We start from the raw sequence: 19612 nt of genomic DNA, 5'->3' as shown, positions 1-19612 counted from the left end.
ATATATATATATATATATATATATATATATATATACTTATCTATTAAAAAAGAAGATATTTCTGTGTAGGGCTCACCAGCTGAGGGAAAACAGCTCCCCTCCACTGAGGGAATAGCAAACAATGGCAAATGCAGAACCAGCGGACAGATTCTTTCTGCTTTGTAGTGGGTAGCCATTCCAGCTTTGATCTGGAAGTTCCAACCCCCATTGAGACTTCGGCAACTGTCACGCCTACAAGGCGGGGCCAAGGGAGGCGCCGGGGGACCCGAGATCTGGATCGGCGGATGCTCTCTCTGTTGCGGGACCCTGGACTGGAGAGGTGGACCGAGCAGAGCTCCAGAGAACACCGCTGGACTGTGATACACCTTCCCCAGACTCCGCGACCTACCTATTCCTTAATTTGTAAGTTACGCCATTAAATAAATCTCCTTTTAACTACGTGGAGTGGCCTTAATAATTTCACCAATACTGCTTCTGTCCTTGAGTTCCCACCTGTGGAAAACAGAGAGAGGAATGTCTGAATCTCTCAGCTCCGACCAGCTTCAGAACTTCCTAGACCAACAATGTGTCTGATTAAACCCTCCTGGATGATGTCTGACTCTTCTAGACCTACCAAACCTCCAGTAGGTACCAGCACTCTTGTTTGATAAGTTTGTCTCAAAGGAAGGGAGAAGAGAAGGCTCTCACTCTTCATATCTCAGCACCCTGGAAAACCGATTCATCTGAGTTACAGAAGTACAAGACAGATCAGACGCAATTAAGGAAGAAAAGAAATACGACTTAGTGGCCTTCTGAATTTCAATTTCCTTACATGTACGATGAGAACTAGTGAGCCACAGAGCAAAATCTCAGCACTCCTTGGTAAGTCCTCAATGAGGGCTTATAACATTCAAAACTGCTGTGGGATGGTCTGTATGTCAAATGTGTTGCTCTGATTGGTCAATAAATAAAACACTGATTGGCCAGTAGCCAGGCAGGAAGTATAGGTGGGACTAACAGAGAGGAGAACTGAGAGAACAGGAAGGCAAAGAGAGACACTGCCAGCCACCGCCATGACAAGCAGCATGTGAAGATGCCGGTAAGCCACGAGCCACGTGGCAAGGTATAGATTTATAGAAATGGATTAATTTAAGATATAAGAACAGTTAGCAAGAATCCTGCCACGGCCATACAGTTTGCAAGCAATATAAGTCTCTGTGTTTACTTGGTTGGGTCTGAGCGGCTGTGGGATTGGCGGGTGACAAAGAATTGTCCTGACTGTGGGCCAGGCAGGAAGACTCTAGCTACAAAAAAAACTATGGCTCTTTTCTTGGGATTATACGGTGTACATTTCAGGGAAGTGGACTATTATAAAACTTGTCCATGGTACAGGGAATAGAAACACACAAACCAGAAAAACTCCACCCTCATTCCCATAGTATCTTTGAGTATTTTCTAACCAATCATATAATTGCTCCATGACCCTGATATCAGTCTTCCCATCTGTGTATAAGCTTCAGAGTTAGGGGGAAAAAAAAAAAACCTTCAGTGACTTCCCCAGTTCTTCTACAACAAGAGAGCTGAGCACCAGGAGAGGGAAGTGGCCATCCAAGAAACCATCACTCGTGACAGGGATTCAGGGCTTCCTCCACCTCAGCTAGTTACTGCCCATCTTTAACACAGACTAACGAGGACAGGGACCTGCCTTGTGTTCTCATATACTCAAGTATACCTCAACAACAAGAAGAAATTCCGTAAGGAAAATGGAGTTCACTCAAGATGAGCCCACTTAAAGCAGTTCACTCCTGAGAGTTTGAGGTCCTGAGAATATCAGAAATCTCAAAAAAGCATTTTTACCAGAGGTACAACTTCAAATTTGCTGACACACTGATTGCTACGGACAATGCAATCTGATAGAAAAAAAAAAAAAAAAAAGATACCCCCCCCCAACCCAAAACCCCATAAAATCCAAGTTCCCTTATGCAGAGCAAGGACTGGGGGAGAGAAACATGAAACAGTTTCTATGAGAGGCAAAAGGGCTTCTGACTCCCCAGAGGTCTAAGGCCCTATAAAAGACACAGCTCTGCCCCTTGGCCCTGGGGGAGTCCCATCCTCTCTCGAGCTTCCCTCTACGTGCCAGGGTAAGCGGCCTCCCCTTCCTATAGCCAACTTCTCTTTTAATAATTTTCTCCTTCTTTGCCATAAAGAGAACAAGCAGCTTGCTAAAGAACTGCTGCGAAGTGATTGAAGTTCCCATGCAAACAAACCGTTAGCAGAGTTCAAATGCAATTTAAATTACCAGTTGTTAAAGTGCTCCTCAATTTCGCAGTAAGTTTCCAAGGAGAATTATATGCTATATACTATTTAATTGGTTGTTTTCTATTTTTTAACATCCTTTTATTCGCTCCACCCTTATATTTCAGAAGTGTCTATAAGAAGCTTCCCTTTAAAAAAAAAATTATACATTGTTGAATAGATTAAATGTAAAGATTGAAAAGTATCAGAGAAACAGCTGCAGGAGTATGCAGCTCAGCAGAAATTGACGGCTTGGAGACCTCAAGAAATGTAGAATTTTAAAACCTTAGATAGAAATCAACAAGAGTGCCCACACTCTTGCCAGATAAATACACCAAGGCTCTGGGAGTGAAAGGAGGGGTCAGTCTGAAACCCTCTATCAAGGGAGACCTCAAAGCTCCCAATTTCCAGCCAGTGGACATCTTTTTCACACGGGGTCTATAGGTTCCAGAAGACAGTGAGAAATACTAATGAATTTGATTTGCCACTTACATGTTTTAAAAATAAATATGGAGCCCTCTTCACATAGTCTCCTGGCTTCCCAAGTGGAAATGGCAAAAGTCTCCCCAAAAGAGAGGGAGGGAAGTAAAAACTGAAGAACGAGTTCGAAGAAGCAGGGAGAAAGCGCATTCTCGGCAGCAAAAGCCAAGAAACTCATCTCGACTCCTCACAGCCTAAGAGACTTCGCGACTGCAGATTGCCATTGCTTTATCTGGCCCTAAACCAGAAGCTGCCATGGGGAAAGAGGACAGAGCGGGCAAACAAGGCCAGACAGGCCATGGCACGTGTGTAAACAGCAGAGTTTCTAAAAGCCATCGGGAGCACAGTTCCGAATCCAGGGCTTGTGTAAAGGATGTTAACCTCTCCAAGCTCAAGTTTTCTGTCAGCAAAACAGGGCCAATACTACCTGCCCTTCAGGGTGTGGACGACTATTTCCTGGAATGCAGCATCCAGCATATGTAGTATAGAGATCACACACTGTACATCAATGCATGTTCACCTCTTTCCAAGGTTTGTATAACTTCTCGACAACCACGGATCTAAGATATAAAGTATTTGGATGAAAAGCTTAATATAAATCAGTTGTGTTCTCTAAGATATGTGATATTCCTTCAAAGTAAATTCATTATGTTATCATTTTCAAAAGTAAAATACAGGAACACTTTACATGTATTTTCTTTCTAATGCAAACTGTTTAAAAATGATACTTTCAAAAATATTTCCAAACCAAATTTTTAATCACACATTGATCAGCTTCACATCCAAAATCTTATTTAAATTCTATCAACACTGAGAAAGAGTTTCTACTTATACACAGAGGAACCTGAAGATTGGAATAAACATCAAAGGTTTGGGGGCTAACAGCACCAGTCTTAAACCAAAGTCTTCAAAACCAAGCTCTGTGACAAGGGTTTTATTAATTATAGTCACAAACAGAATATGGACATTTATTCTTCTTCTCAGGGCAGAAATATACCTTTTAAAAAAGCTGCCATTTTCACACTTCGAAATGCTTTGGTATAAAAATAATGGCTGCTTTTTTTTTTTTAATGTTCATGTAAGAAACCTGCAAATCTGTTGTCTATTTTACTTTGTTAAGCTCTTTCAGTAAAAAGCTCAGAGACCTGGCATTAATCAGAGATCTATAGGTGTCCAGAAGAAGCCTGAGAAAGGATAGTCATGAAATACTATCAGATCAATTCTAAAACAGATTGCAAATGGCTGTGCTCTTGATCAAACAAATCCTGAGTAACCCTGGTATTGACTTCTGAGGCCCCCCTGGGACAGCTGTTAGCTGACATGATGGCATATTCCCCGCAGTCAGGGTACAGAAAACAGACGTTTACCAGTAGTCAGGTTTTGATAAAGCAGGGTGGGCCAAGCAGGCAGGCATAGGTGCTGAAATGTGTCTAGACTCCCCAAAGAACTCACAGCCTCCCTGTGGGAATGCTGGAACACCCAAGACTGGGTGAAAAGGCTTCGTAAGCAAGTCCATGCCATATTTTGCTGCTCAGGGTCTCAAAGGTCTCTGCAGAGGCTGCAACTTTCCAAGTAAGGCTGAAAATCCAAGAGGACTGTCGCATATAAAGGAAGTGAATGGGCACAGAGAACCAATGGGCACAGGCATTGAGGATGAGCCCAGGGTATTCTCAGAGACCCCAGTGAGGCCCGCAGCACAGAACTAATGGGGCATGGTGGGACTGGAAGCTAGAGAGGGTGTTACAGTAAGAACATGGAGGACTTGGTATCCTGGCCCAAATTACTTGAATTATAAGGCTCATGGTGGCTGTCGATTGTGAGGGAATGATATAAGAAAAAGCTAAACAGCTGAACCATCATTTTAAAAAAGGATTCCCTTCCATAATAGCAAGTTATGAACATGTAAGGGATTTTTCGGTGGCGGGGTGGGGGATGGGAGGGTGGCTTTTGAGTGGACTCTAATCCACAGCTCCACTATCCCTTCCTTCTAACTCAGCAACTTCTACAGGAAAGAAACTAAGTCACGTCCCAAGCAAGACCCCCCACACTCTGCCACGAGGGACAGCCAGCACTGTAAGCACCCCAGAGGCTGAGACAAGCTCCTCCAGGATCCCATCCGACTCATCCCTGTGTATGCTGAGAAAGCCCCTTCCTGGCCAGCCTAGCACAACGAAGTGGAACCTTCAGTTAATGATGCCCTAATCAGATGAGATCAATTAGGATGTATGAAATTGCTCTTTCCTTTAAAGGGGCCCTGGCAGCAACTCCGTACATCCACAGACCCAGGAAAATGAAACTCTCCCTCTGCCCTTAAACAGCTCCCGAGAAAAGGAGAGATGTGACACATGTAAGGACAACAGCTGAGGAAGAAACATGGACCAAGGCCCAAGTGCCAGAACACACTATGACATGGGGTGATCGTTTATTCACACCCATCTAAAGAAAAAGAAATTCAGTCGTGTGTTTCCGACACGCTTCACCTCACAGCGAGTAAGTACCACAGCCAGGAGCCAAGCCCGGATCTTGTGCTTCTAGGCATGATCGCGGACACTCAGCTGCCTCACAGCTACCTGGTGCAGGTTAACCCAACAGAATCTCTTGTAGGGCAAAGGAGGTGGTTTGTGGGGAGCAGATGGTGACTGCGATTAATTCCTCTATAAGACAACAGGAGTTTTACAGATAGAGAGAAGTGAGGTCATCTCACTTCTAAAGGAAGAGCAAGAGCGGAAGCATGGAGACGAGCAAATGCAGGATAACCAGGGAGAGGCAGAGAATGAGCTAAGAGAGCAGGGGTATGACTGGTGGACACATACGTGATTCCGGTTACGAGAGGTGTGCAATACTGGGGACAAGGATATGGTTTAAAACTGTGACTACTAGAAAAAAAATCACACATTTCAAAGACAACCGTGGTACAGTTTCAGCTTTCCTTGGGATTTCATATTCCAAGGCTGGGACCAACCAAACAGTCTTTCAGGCTCTGGGCCACAAAACAAAATGGGCCCTCGGGTTTCTTTGGGCCAACGCACAGAAGGATGCTGTATGCGGCTTTGATGTCAGGGGTCAGAACATCCTGACCTTGAGAAAAGGCGCTAGGAAATTCCGGACACTAACTGGAACGTAAGCGCCCAGGCTTTCCTAACACAACGTGGGGAGCGGGGTGAGAATGAGAATTAAAAAACTCCACTCCACTCGTGGACTTCTCCAGCTCTTAACGGCACTCTTCAGCAAGTCGCTTCCTGTTAACCAGAGTACAGTGAGAAGATGAAAACGATATTCCTGGAGTCACGTTACAGTCAGAGCAACTAGTCTGCGAGGCTGAAGGTGAGGACATGTGTTTCTACGTGTAAGCTGGCATGTTCAGCACAGGGGCCTCCACCCCCACCCCGCAAAAGGTACCATGTCGATAGCATAGCATGAAAACTCCCCAGTCCTCCTGGAGAAGTGGTCTAAATCGGGAGTTGTCAACAGTTTTTTTTTTTTTCCTCCTGCTGAAAATTGAGCTGTATTCCCCAGGCAAAGCCATTACATCTTTCTGTGCCAAATTGTTTTCATCTTTTAAATGACCCAGTAATCCCACTTTGGGCAATATACATAAGGGAATAATCCAGAAGGAAAAAAGACAGCAATTTGTTCAGAGATGTTATTCACGGTGCTATTTCTTGTTCTTTATATATCCCCTATTATAGCACTGATCTCACTGTGCTGTAATTATCCACTCCCCTCCCATACGCCTCCAAATTATCTTTGAATCAATCCCCAGCACCTAGCACAATGCCTGGCATACAGTAAGAACTCAATAAATGTTTGTTGACTGAATGGGTGATATGAAAGAAATTTTTGGGGAAAAAAAGGGAGTGAGCACAAACAAAGTACTGTTTTTTAAGAGATGGTGTTAAACTGATTTCTTTTTCCTTTTTTAGAAAACCTGGTAACGTTAGACTATAAACTACTTGAAGAGAAGAGTGTAAAGAAGCCTCAGGAATGACTACCCCCTGACTTAGTTTAGCAAGTTTTGGAAGAATGCTCAGACCCAGACAATTGCAGTACAGGTAGCCAAGGGGTACACAGAGGCATGGGACTGACTCATACAAGGTCACTTTGGCTTGGTGACTAGAGGTAAGGGCTTCGCCACTTTAGCATCTCAGCCTGATTCTGACCCCATCCGTTGTGGGACTTTGACTAAACTAGTGCCTAACCACTCAGAGACCCTTCCCTACCCTGAAAACCGTGGGTATTTTCTGGAAAGCCCAGCTCCTTCCAAGGAAGCCTGGGGAGAACCAGGCAATAGGCAAGCTAAACTCAAGGGAACACGGGGAGGCGGCCAGCTCGTCACAGCCTCAAGCCACGAGGGGTTTGGATGCAGCAGTTTCTCTGGGGTCTTCGCAGGCCCATTTGACGGGATGGAGGGTGTGTTGCTAAAGGTCTAGGAAAGAGAGAGAGAAATCGCCTCGTGAACAGAAAACACATTGAAAAGGGCCTGGAGACACAGCTCAGTGGTAGAACATATACGTGGCATGTGCTGAGCAGGACCAAAAGGTAACATTTTAAGTATCATCACTCAGAGGGTTTCACATTCTTGGTGGGAAAGAATACTTTATGGAAAAAAAAACCATCCCGAGAGAGCAGAGGCAGCTACACATTCTGAGGGCCTTGTGTGGGGCACTCTCACCGCTCCCAGTCAGGAGTCAGAAGCCAGAAGCTGCTGCACCCTCAACTGCCTGGCTAGAAGCTGGAGATTCAAAGTCCATAGTCTTAGGTCTGGAGTTCTAGTAGCTTCTCCACAAAATAACACCGATGTGTCTTTATGAAGCTCTGGGTCCATTCCGCTTGACATTTCTCCAAAGGAAATCACACTTTGACATCCTGCTGAAAACACTCGAACAAGTCCTGAACTTCTCTCCTCCATCCCCCTGCTACAGCACTGCATCAAGGCTGCACCACCACCACCACCACCATCACCACCACCACCCGCCACACACACACACACACACACACACACACACACACACACACACACACCACATACACACACACCACATACACACACACCACATACACACACACACCACATACACACACCACACACACACACACACACACCACACACACACACACACACACACACACACACACACACACACACCACATACACACACACCACATACACATACACCACACACACACACACACACACACACACACCACATACACATACACCACACACACACACACACACACACACACACACACATACACACATACCACATACACACACACCACACACACACACACACACACACACCACATACACATACACCACATACACACACACCACATACACACACACACACCACATACACACACATACCACATACACACACACCATACACACACACACACACACACACACCATATACACACACACATATACACATACCACATACACACACACACCACATACACACATACACACACAAACACACACACACACACACACACACACACACACACACACACACACACACCCCTGGAATGCGCCAAAAGTCTCCAAGTTTTATGCTTCTACTGCTGCCCTCACCTGTCAAAGAACTCCTCAAACAGTTGCCAGAGGGACGTGTGTAAAACGTAACTCAGGCGGCTACCAGCAGACCTGGACATGGGACTTGGAAGCTAACTGGGGCCCCCTGGTTTACTCACACCAACCAGCCCCTTCCAGCTCTCCTCTGCGGCTTCTGCACCAGCAGTCATGGGCTGCTGGCACAGCCTCCCCCTATGTTCCCCACACACGAACTCCTTCCCACTTTGTGCCGGCTGCCCACGGCCCGCACAGGCCCTTCCTCTGTCCTTTCCATGGCTGGCCCTTGTCACTCAGATTCAGTGAGAACAGACCGGGCAGAGCCCCTCCCCCACATCCAGCCCTGCGCCCTCGGTTGATCTAACTCTGGATTATCGATCACTCCCCCTCATTTCCATGTTTCCTATCTCCTCCCCGGCACACCCTTGCTGTTTTGCATGTTTAATTACGTCATCTGCACCCTGCGCAGGGATACTGCCCACAACCGAACAATGCACAGGAGCAGAGACTCCATAGTGAGCGATAAAGGTAGGAGACCAGGGAGGTAGCTCAGTCAGTCAAGTCCTGAGTCCAAGCCCTAGAGCCAGGCTCTAAAGAGGCAAGCATGGCAGCATCACACATTTGTAATTCAGTACTGGAGAGGTAGACAGGCAGGTCCCTGGCACTCGCTGGCCAGTCAACCTTGCCTGCTTCATGAGTTCCAGGCAAATAAGAGATTCCGTCTTTAAATAAAAAAATTCAAAAATTTTAAAAAAAAAATGGACAGCACCTAAAGATGTCTCTAGCCTAGACACACACACACACACACACACACACACACACACACACACACACACACACACACAGAGTTAGTAAGATTAGAGAGATGCATGACACTGAAGAAGCCTGGCAGATTAGTTCAGGGAAAGGGAACTTAACCTTGGGCTAACCCCTGGCCTTTGCAGTCAAACAGACCCTACATGCACTAAGCCTATGTGCAAGGGCTAAGACCTAGGCAGCTTCTCACACTTCCTTGGGTCTTGCTTTTCTTGCAGGTAAATTAGGATAAGAACATCTACCTTCCAACACGGGGAAATTACAGGTAATTACAGACCAGTTACTGTAGGGCTCAGCACAGGCTAAGGACCTGGTGTCAATAGCGCATTTTCTAGGCAAGACTCAGAAGGCAGCAACGTGCTCCCCAAGCAAGACACAGAGGAGAAGCAGTCAGGTGCTCCCTCATGTACAGCTCTTCTTCCATCCCCCAAGCTGAGCAGAGCCGGTCATTACAAAGGCCTCTTCTGCCTTGCTATAGGACAGCACTGAGTGTCCTGTCAGGGGAACGGACTGAGAAGTCTGGGTTCTAATCTTTCAGTCATATATCAGGACAAGTATACTCTCAAGGCCTCCTGCACCACAGAATGCTGTGAAATATGACAGATGGGACTCGCTAATGGCTGGCTCTTTGCAACGTGGACTACCCATCATATCTACACAAGGTCCACAAGACTCTGTGGGCCACAGGAATGCCAGACACCAATGTGTCACAATTCAAGTCCAACCATAGCTCTGCTCTGCAGGGTAAGACCGCCCCTCCCCAAGTTCCCACACACATCCCTTTTGGCTGGTGCTTTCTCCCTGGCAATCAGACAATACTCCCAAATTATCTTTCTACCTAACTGAAGCTAGGCCTCAGGTGGGAACAATATCTGTACAGTTTGTTTGTTTGCTTGGTTTTAGGTACAAATAAAAATTTTCCTCCGGCTGACCCCATTTCTAAATCCATCCATGAGAATTGCTCCCCTGGGAAAGCAGCCGTCCCCCTCCCCCCAGACTAAAGCCTTCAACATTCCTCACAGTATTTCCCACCACCATCCCTGTGCAAGCAAGCATCCCAGGTCGGCTAGCAGAAATGCCCTTGGCGATCATGATGTACTCACGTGAAGAGGTCACCACCACAGACAGCGGGGGCCTTCACTGCCCTGACTCCCTCTCACAAAGACAGGCCCAGGACAGAACACAGCAGGGATGTGGTCCAGAAGCCTGAGGGGAACTGAGCTGAGGCACACTCTCTTCAGCCTCCAGAACAAGGGGCAGAGGCATGGAGGGGGAAGGGCAGGAGGCGGGGGAGGGGGCTCCGCTTGGTTTCTGGAAACAAGAATTCAAATCCTGCTTCTCCCAAACCCTGAGTCACCTCCTTCCCTTCCAATAGATGAGTGTGGTGGGTAAACATTTCCATATATGGAGGAGAAGGCTGGAGGATGTCAGGAAAATCACCCTTCTCTCTGGCACTTCAAGAACATGCCCCACACAAGGCAGCTCTCTCCTTATTCTGAGTAAATCATTAACACCGCCCCCCTCCCCCCGCCAGGCATGGAGTCTCATCTACTACACACACACACACACACACACCAGACAGACATGGAGTGTCAACTACTACACACACACACACACACACACACACCAGACAGACATGGAGTGTCAACTACTACACACACACACACACACACACACACCAGACAGACATGGAGTGTCAACTACTACACACACACACACACACACACAAGATCCTGTTCCAGGAAACAGCCTCCCAACCCAGCATAGGAAGTGGCTGGTCTGAAAGCTTAAAGTCTACCTCTAAGACTGTCCCAAATGCCACAAGAGACAGCCTACAGAATAGGAGCAAAATCTTGGATAGCTATTCATCTGAGAGAAGATTAATGTCTAGAACAAACAACTCCACAGGGTAAGCAACACAAAATTTAAAAACGCAGATAATGAATGGGCTGAAGACACAGCTTCCAAAGGATGAAATACAATGGCCAGTAAGTATGAAATGTTCAGCATTACTAACCATCAGAGAAATGCCAAGGAAAACTCCACTGAGATCCCATCTCGCTCCACTCAGTATGTCTCTCCCTATCAATGATTGCTGCCCGGGCGTGGACAAAAAAGAACACTTAAACACTGTTGGTAGAATGAAAACTGGCCCGGCCACTCTGAAAATCAGGATAGAGGTTCCCTCAAGAAGCTAAACTTACAACCATCATCTGATCCAACTATCCTCCTCCTGCATAGTGACCAAACCAAGCCAACACGTTAGAGAGATACTCCAACATCGATGTGTATTACAGCAGCATTCACAATAACTAAGAAACACACAGGCATGGATAAAGAAAATGTGACAGATCAGCATGATGGGGTCAGTTCTGCCGTCTGCAGGAAAACAGACACAACTAGAGATGGTCAGAGGAAGGGAATTATGCCAGTCTCAGGAACAACGTAGCATGTCCTCTCTAGTTTGTGGTTCCCGGACGTTACACAGACACAAAATCACTGATGTGTACATGACATGAGAGCAGAAGAGGAAACCTGTGTAGGTGGACAGCAACTAATCAGAGATGGGCATGGGGAGGAAGGAAGCCGGGGCGGGAGGCCGCACGGCACAACTGTGTCAAAGTGCAGTGTGTACAATGATTACAGACAACGAATGCTTTTAAGTTAAACTGAACAAAAAGCCAATCAATGCCTTACACACGACAATTTTTTTTTTAAGGTCATACAATACATGGCATCTTGAGTAGCCCACATTACACAGATATTGAAAGAAGTGTCCGAAGACCTTTGGGCTGGAGAGCCTCCTGAGCACTTGGTTTGGCTTGAATTCTTATCATGAGACAGACATCAGGATCCCTGATGCACAGTCAAGCCAGACCATGGGCAGAGCATGACTGCTAAGAGAGGGGAAGGCAAATCAGATAGTAAAATCTGTAAAATGAATTCTAACCCCGAGCTTCTGTGGAATGTTTGATGACTAAGTTGGAGCTGAAAAGCTAATCAAGAGTGAGTCTGGTCTAAGTGACTCAAGGCCAAATCAAGGGAGAAAGAACGAAAGACAGACATGAGATTCCGTGGGTGCTGGTGGGGGCTGTTCTACAGACATTCACGGCTGCACAATGCTGTGCACACAAACGTAAGTGACCCTGGAAATAGGTAAGACAACCGGACCAAAGCACCTGCCACCACACACCAGAACCAGAACTCAGGACTCAGTTCCCATGCTGCACTGCTCCCAGGGTCTCGTAGGAGGGTGGGGAGGGAAGGGGTGCTCCTCATTCTGTCCGGAGCACAGTTTCCACTGGTGTATAGACAGGAGCAGTTTAGCGCAGAGAATTAAGATGTCTCACTGTAGACACTACCAAGGGAAGGGCTGAGAACTTCCCAAACCAAGTTCCAAGCAGCGAGGCGTCAGGATAAACATGAAAATCGGAAAGGAAGACTCACATTCACCTCTACTCTGCAAACATTTCGAAGTTAGTCTCCTTATCAGCAAAGGGATGTTCCACTCCCTTCATGTATGTGTTCTTTCTTCCTCCCAGCCATGGAGCACCTCTGACCCAATGTGCCTGACTGCTTGCTCATGGATCCCCCTGAGCATCCCCACTGTCTCCCATGAGACAGAGATCATATTTCCCCACAGCTGTTAATTCCATCTTTGCACAAGAAAGTTCTTCCTTATATGGAAACCAGTCTGACTCCCTGGCCTTCAACCTCCTGCCCTGTTCTGCTTCTTAGGACCATAGGTCAATGCTTATCTCACTGGTGTGGCATTTTTGTAGGTAGCTGTGTATACAGAAACAAAGCTATCCAAGACCTCAGTCCATACTCAGCTCTGCTGTTCTCCTGACCACATCACATTACTGACTCTTCATGCAACTGTTACCAAGATGAAATCCACTCTTTGGAGTGTGTTCCAATAGTAATACACTCAACATATACACTGCTATCCTGTGAACTCAGAAGTGCCCTACAAAATCCAGTCTCTCCTCTCCTTCCCCCCACCACTGTGTGTGTGTGTGTGTGTGTGTGTGTGTGTGTGTGTGTGTGTGTTCCTGTAGTGGGTAGCCACTCCAGCTTTGGTCTGGAAGTTCCAACCCCCATTGAGGCTTCGGTAACTATCACGCCTACAAGGCGGGGCCAAGAGAGGGCCTGAAGACCCGAGATCCAGATGCACCACCCTCTCTTGGTTCCCGGACCCTGGACGCTAGAGGTAGACCGAACAGAGTTCTTCAGAGAACACCGCTGGACTGCGCTACATCTTCCCCAGACCCTGTAGCCTGTCCCTTCATTTATGAGTTACCCCACAAAATAAACCTCCCTTTTAACTACGTGGAGTGGCCATAATAATTTCAACAATATGTTCTCCTCTGTGTATGAGCATGTGTGTTCCCTGTGTGTGAGTGTATATGTGTTATCCTGTGGTGGTATTGTGTTCCCCAAAATACTGTGCACCCTAATAAACTTATCTGGGGTCAAAGAACAGAACAGCCACTAGATACAGAGGCTAGAAAATGGTGGCACTCAACGCCTTTAATTCTAGCATTCCAGAGGCAGAAATCCCTCGTATCTCTGTGAGTTCAAGGCCACACTGGAAACAGCCAGGCATGGCGACTCACGCCTTTAATCCCAGGGAGTGATGGCAGAAAGCAGAAAGATATATAAGGCGTGAAAACCAGGAACTAGAAGCATTTGGCTGGTTAAGCTTTTAGACTTTTAGCAGCAGTTCAGCTGAGATTCATTCGGGATGAGGACTGAGAGGCTTCCAGTCTGAGGAAACAGGATCAGTTGAGGAAATGATGAGGTGAGGTGGCTGTGGCTTGTTCTGTTTCTCTGATCATTCAGCATTCACCCCAATACCTGGCTCAGATTTGATTTTATTAATAAGACCCTTTAAGATTCCTGCTACATTATCCCCTCTGGGTATGTGTGCCACGTGTGAGAGTTGGTGTGTACGTGTGTAAGAGCGAGACACAGACAAGCTAGGCAAGTGCTCTACCACTGAGCTGACTCTCCAGCCTTCTTTCCACTTCTTACTTTTAATTTTGAAACACAGCATCACTAAGTGGATCGGGATGACCTTGTACTCACTTCTATACCCTGGGTAGACCTTAAAATTGAAAGCCACCTGCTCTAGCCTCCATAGTACCTTGGGTTACTTACTGGTCTGCACGACCATGCACAGCAAATGGACTTCTTTGGGTCTGTGTGCAATGAAAAACAGCAACCTTCAAGCCTAGCACTCCATCCATCTCTATTCCGCCAGCCTTGCTACGTGCCCATCCTTCATGGATGAAGTCTGAAATGCAGATCCCATTCTTCAGCATTAGAATCCAGTCCTGCCATACCTAAACATGTGCCTCTAAGGCTCTTCCAAAGAACATTAAGGATGAATTCTGTAGAAGAGGAGGGTCAGCACAATTCTCCAAACGACCCAGGGCAGCAAGGTCAATTTGCTCGTCACAGGGTTGGAGTACCTCAGAAATGTTCAGGAGGTTGAGAAGACGAAGTATTCCCTTCAGCTACAGTTCAGATGCACTACTTGCATTTAAGATTCATGTAGTCAAAACAGTAGTGCTTTGCGTTACTGGTGCGTTCCATCCACCACACATAAATGCCTCCCCAGGCAGTCTCATTGAATCTCTACTCACAACTGCCTTTGGGGCAGCAGAATACCCAATGTGCCAAAAGGGAGACAGAGGCTCAGAACCATCGCACACACTCCTGAGGTCACAGCAGCAGAGTAGGCAAAGGAACCTGCCGACTTGAGACTCCAGGTCTGACTCTGTCCCATACTCACTGTGTGACCTCTGGTTTACTATTTAACTTCTCTAAGCCTCGGTTTCTACCCCTGAAAATCGGAGATTAAAGCAGTAACTCTGCCTCCCTCTCGGAGCAGTTATAAGGATCAAATGAGATAATGAGAGTGAAAGCCCTCTGGAAAAAGAGTAAGGCGTTCTCCAAGTGTGAGGGATTACTGTGTGATTACTTGTAAATGACTGTGCATTCCATTACAAATACAAAAAGCAGTGAGGTCATTCACAAGACAAAGAAACACTAGGCCCTGGGAATCAAGGGAGAATGATTCCGTGTTCCACAGGTTAGGTCTACAGGCTGCTCACACTTGGAGCTCAAAGCTCAGCAGCAGCTGTCAGGGTCTCACATTCCAAGTCACACACGTCTACAGGGCAACTCAAGACAAAATCTCCCTTTTCAGCTAAAAGCAAATGTTGGGCAAGGAGGAGGTAATAGAGATGGACATCTGGAAGGCCCCTGAGAGTCTCAGCTCCGGAAATGTGGCCTTTGATGTTTTCCTTAGAGTAGCTGTTAGAAACACGGGCTTCAGTCTCAGGCAGTAAGCCCGTGGGGAAATAAATGTTCAGTAAGGAGCTATTTACCAAGGAGGCTGAGGAAGCATCCATGCGTGAATTAATCAAGGGCACAAGACATTTCCAGTTGCAGATAACGAAAGGATAAGGATCTCCAACCAGTTAACCCTTCCTGCTCACAGAGGTTCCACCTGGAGCCTGACACCCCCGGAGGCAGCATGCAGCCAGCAGCAGGGTGAGCCCACCCGCCCGCCCACCCGGTCCCTTTACATACCAGCCTTCTCACTGGAGACCACCCCGAAGAGGGGTCCCAAGCAGCTCAGAGAGTGAAGCCTCCTTCCTGTTTGCCTTCTTTTCAAGCCTCTTCCAACACTCTAGCTGTCAGGATTCTCTTCAGGTCCTGCAAAGCATCAAGGACTCACTGTCATTTAGGAGGCGACCATATATCCCCCAGAAGTTCATCCCTAGGCTGGTGAGAAAACAGTTCAATGCTGTCTCCCCCTGCTAGGAGGATACTACTGTGGAGGGCAGGCTATGGTTCCTTGACTTCATCCCAGTAGCTGGGTTAGACTTAGGGCTAGGTATTAAAAGCGGCTGCAGGAGAAAACAATCACGAAGATGCAAAGGGACATAGTAGATAAGAAGAAAGACTCCAACGTAGGCAGTGAGAAGATATGCTAGGGAACAGCAGCCAACTAGTGTCAGTCAATAGCAGCATCTAAGGTCACTGGTGAAGGGTGTCCAGAGAGGTGGATATAAACAACCCAGAGCGGTAAATAAAACCGACGGTTTTGAGATAAAAGAATGGGGTTTTGCTCTGTTTCTTTTTGTTATAAAAGTAAAGCTCTGATCACACCACAGGTAAGATTTAAAAAAAAAAAAAAAGCTCTTTTGCTCCCCACTGAGAAATACTAACAGCACTAACTATGATGTGATAAAGATTTACTTTACGTTAGCAATTGCACTGCGGTTTTACATGTCCATAGATTTGTGTGTGGTGTATTATTTAATAGCAGTAATAACCGTATGAGCTAGGCACGCTCTTCCCGTATTACAGAGGAAATGAATGTTAAAGACAGCATATTTAAATCCCAGAGATGGTAAATGCAAGAGGCCAATACTAACACGTTGACAGTACAAACTCCACCCCTTGCAATTCCCTATGTCTGTCTTCTCCCCCATTGCCCACCTTCTAACCACGTCACTTCCATGAAATAAAATACACTCCCTATAACTAACATGTGTAATAATCACATGTAGCATAGCCACCTCCAAAAGTAGTTGACAATAACAGACCCACTGCCAGATGCCTTTCCCAGTGAGCACGCAATGGCTGGGTGTGTTTAGCCAGGCACTGCCTTAGAAGGCTGGCTCAGGATCGTAATATAATATGGGCCATAACCATTCACTTTTTCCTAGACAGAAATTAAACCAGTCAAAGCAAGACTGCCAGGGTCAAAAGGGAAGACCGAGCCAGGGTGACAGACACAGTTCAAGGACACTGTGCACAGGGCAGCCCGAGGGCTCTGCAGCTGCTCAGGGCTGAATGACCCTGAACCTCCAGCTGCTGTTCCCAAGGCCTCAGAGGGAGCTCAGCAGATCAAATACTTCCTTGAAAAAGGAAAACAGCTACATCCCACCAAGATGGGAATGTGAGTTCAAAGAGAGGCTTTCAACTAGGTGTCAGGGAGTCCAGGACATGCAGAGCTGGGTGTCTCCGCCCTGGGATCATCACAGCTAGTAGCAACGCTAAACCACTTTGCCCTGTAGCCCTCACAAAGACTTACTAGGCTCCCATGGTGATTTCCAACCTTTCATCTCAGCACAATTCTTCCCCCAAGTGAGGACTAGGAGATGTGTAGTTTTTAAAGTGAGGGAAATCAGAGCTGCCAACAGGCTTCAGGCCTCCCTCCCCCCACCTCCACTTCTCACTTTGTTGGCACCCCAACTCTAAGACCACACTGGAGGCTCCACAGCTTGACAACCATCAACCCTCTGAGCTCTTTGAGGACCCTCTAGCTCCGATGTCAGTAGCTTCAGGGATCTAAGAGGTACCTCCTTAGCAGTTCTGTAGTTATACCTGGGTGAGAAGCATATATAGTACGGATGTGGCAAAGTACAGGACAAAGGATTCCCAAACAGAAAACCTGGGCAAGAATCCTAGTTATTGTTCACTTGCCGTGGTGGGGCACACCTTTAGTCCCAGCACTCGGGAGGCAGAGGCAGGTGGATCTGATGCCAGCCTGGTCTACAGAGTGAGATCCAGGATAGCCAGGGCTACAAAGAGAAACCTGGTCTCAAAAATACCCTCCCCTCCCCCCAAAAACAAAAGAATCCTATGTTCTCCCAGCAGTTAGAACTTGCCTGTGTTTCTTAGTCTAGGCATGGGACCCTGTGAACTATTCCAATGGACATTAACAGTCCATTGATATTGACAGCCTTGAAACCATATACACATCACCAACAAAAATGGACCCAGCAAGTTGTGTGTGTAAACATATATGTGTGTATACAGATGTAACAACGGTAATCAAAGCAAAAGTGAGTATCAACTTGAGAGGGGGGGACATGAGGGATGAGAGAGAGGGTATCAGGAAGGAACTGAAGGGAGAAGAGAGGAGGGGAAATCATGCAATTCTATTTCAAATAAAAACACATTTTAAAAGAATTCTTTCATTTCTCTAAATCTTAGTTTCCTCATCTATAAAAGGGAAAATATCCACCTCAAATGGCCTTTATGACAATGAATTCACCCAATAAGTTAGTTAACAAAATGCCACAATATAGGCTGCAGTATGATTATCAATTAATTGTATCTTGGTCCATAAATGGAAAAGCAGATAACCGCATGCCTCTGTACACTTGTGAATACGTTCAACCCAAACACTCTGGCAGTAGTAAAGAATGAGTAAGAAAGAAGAATGTAAGAGCTGGAGGGTGTGGCCATCGGGAGGTTTCCAATGCTCCAGTGGGTGGAGCCACACCCATCTACAATATGTCACTAATTGGACTCAGTGAATTATCAGAGTGGGGGAGGGAGGGATGGGGGAAGTAGGTGGGGACTGAGATGTATATGATATTTCATTGTATACATGTATAAAATTCTTAGAGGTTCTGTTTTTTTGTTTGTTTGTTTTATTTAGTTTGAGAAACACTTTTTATTTCCAAATTCTCTGAATAGCTGATTTCCTAACATCTTAAAGTTTGTCTTCAGAAACTTGGAAACTCGGGGCCTTAGCATTCGGATGACAACCAAGATGATCGAGCATGCAGAATGAAAAAGCCTGAGAAAAACCACTGTTTCGGACCTTGGGAACAAGGGAAAGAATTAGTCTCTGCATACTGACACCAGCATCCGGACAACAGCTAAGTGGCCTAAGAAGTCCCAGCTGTCCTCTGAGCCCCAGGTGCCTGGTGTGAACGGATGAGGCAAGAACAATCCCAACACACACACACACACACACACACACACACACATCACCGCCATACTATATAGAACAAAGGAGTCACAGGTACTTCATCTCCTCCCTGTACAATGCACACGTGACCCCCTGGGAATGTTCTGTGACTGAAGTGTATGAACAGGGGTATTTTCACTAACCTACCCTTTCACTAAAGCTGGTCACACCAATTAGCAGTCCACAAACATCCAAATCATGCCAGGAATGTTTCTGCAATTCTTTGCAGTGACAAAGCTTTCCACATGCCTCCCTTGTTTAAACGCTTCTTGGAGATAAAAGCAGGTTGCCCATCTTACATATCTTCTAGTAATATTCGGGCCAGAAGTCACACGCCACCCTTAGGATCTGCAGCATATGCACTGAACTCTCTCTCCCATAGCAAGGTGCAATTCAAGCTCTGCAATTAAAGGGGCAGTGGGGACCCCAGGCCAGCTCACCCGGGACCCTAGGCAAGTCATTTTCATTCTCTGAACCACAGCTGCTTTATCCATAAAAAGAGACTTATCGAGTCACCCTACACACCCACATGCCCTTTCCATATCACCCTGAAAACTGTCAGAAATGAAGCCAGGTATTGCCTCGTAGCAGCACAGGCCACAGCACGCAGCTGCCATCATCACACAGACCAGCAAGTCACTCCCCAAGAACAACGGCGGTCACAGTCACAGTGCATG

At 46.5% G+C, this 19612-nt stretch overlaps 1 protein-coding gene across 3 annotated transcripts in view; it reads right to left on the bottom strand.

Moving 5' to 3' along the window:
- Positions 1-19612, bottom strand: part of Lpp (LIM domain containing preferred translocation partner in lipoma) — a 615165-nt gene that overhangs the window by 549977 nt on the left and 45576 nt on the right. For all 3 annotated transcript variants that reach the window (XM_052753866.1, XM_052753868.1, XM_052753867.1), the window contains exon 2: positions 15752-15877. The gene's annotated coding sequence lies outside the window, so the exon portion shown is untranslated. The remainder of the gene's footprint in view (positions 1-15751; positions 15878-19612) is intronic.

The sequence above is a fragment of the Peromyscus californicus genome, unplaced genomic scaffold, assembly GCF_007827085.1.
Source record: "Peromyscus californicus insignis strain IS unplaced genomic scaffold, ASM782708v3 Scaffold_25__1_contigs__length_3188244, whole genome shotgun sequence".
In the NCBI taxonomy this organism is placed as follows: Eukaryota; Metazoa; Chordata; class Mammalia; order Rodentia; family Cricetidae; genus Peromyscus; species Peromyscus californicus.
The sequence above is the reverse complement of the archived record's forward strand: the minus strand, read 5'-3'. Positions and strand labels throughout refer to the sequence as shown.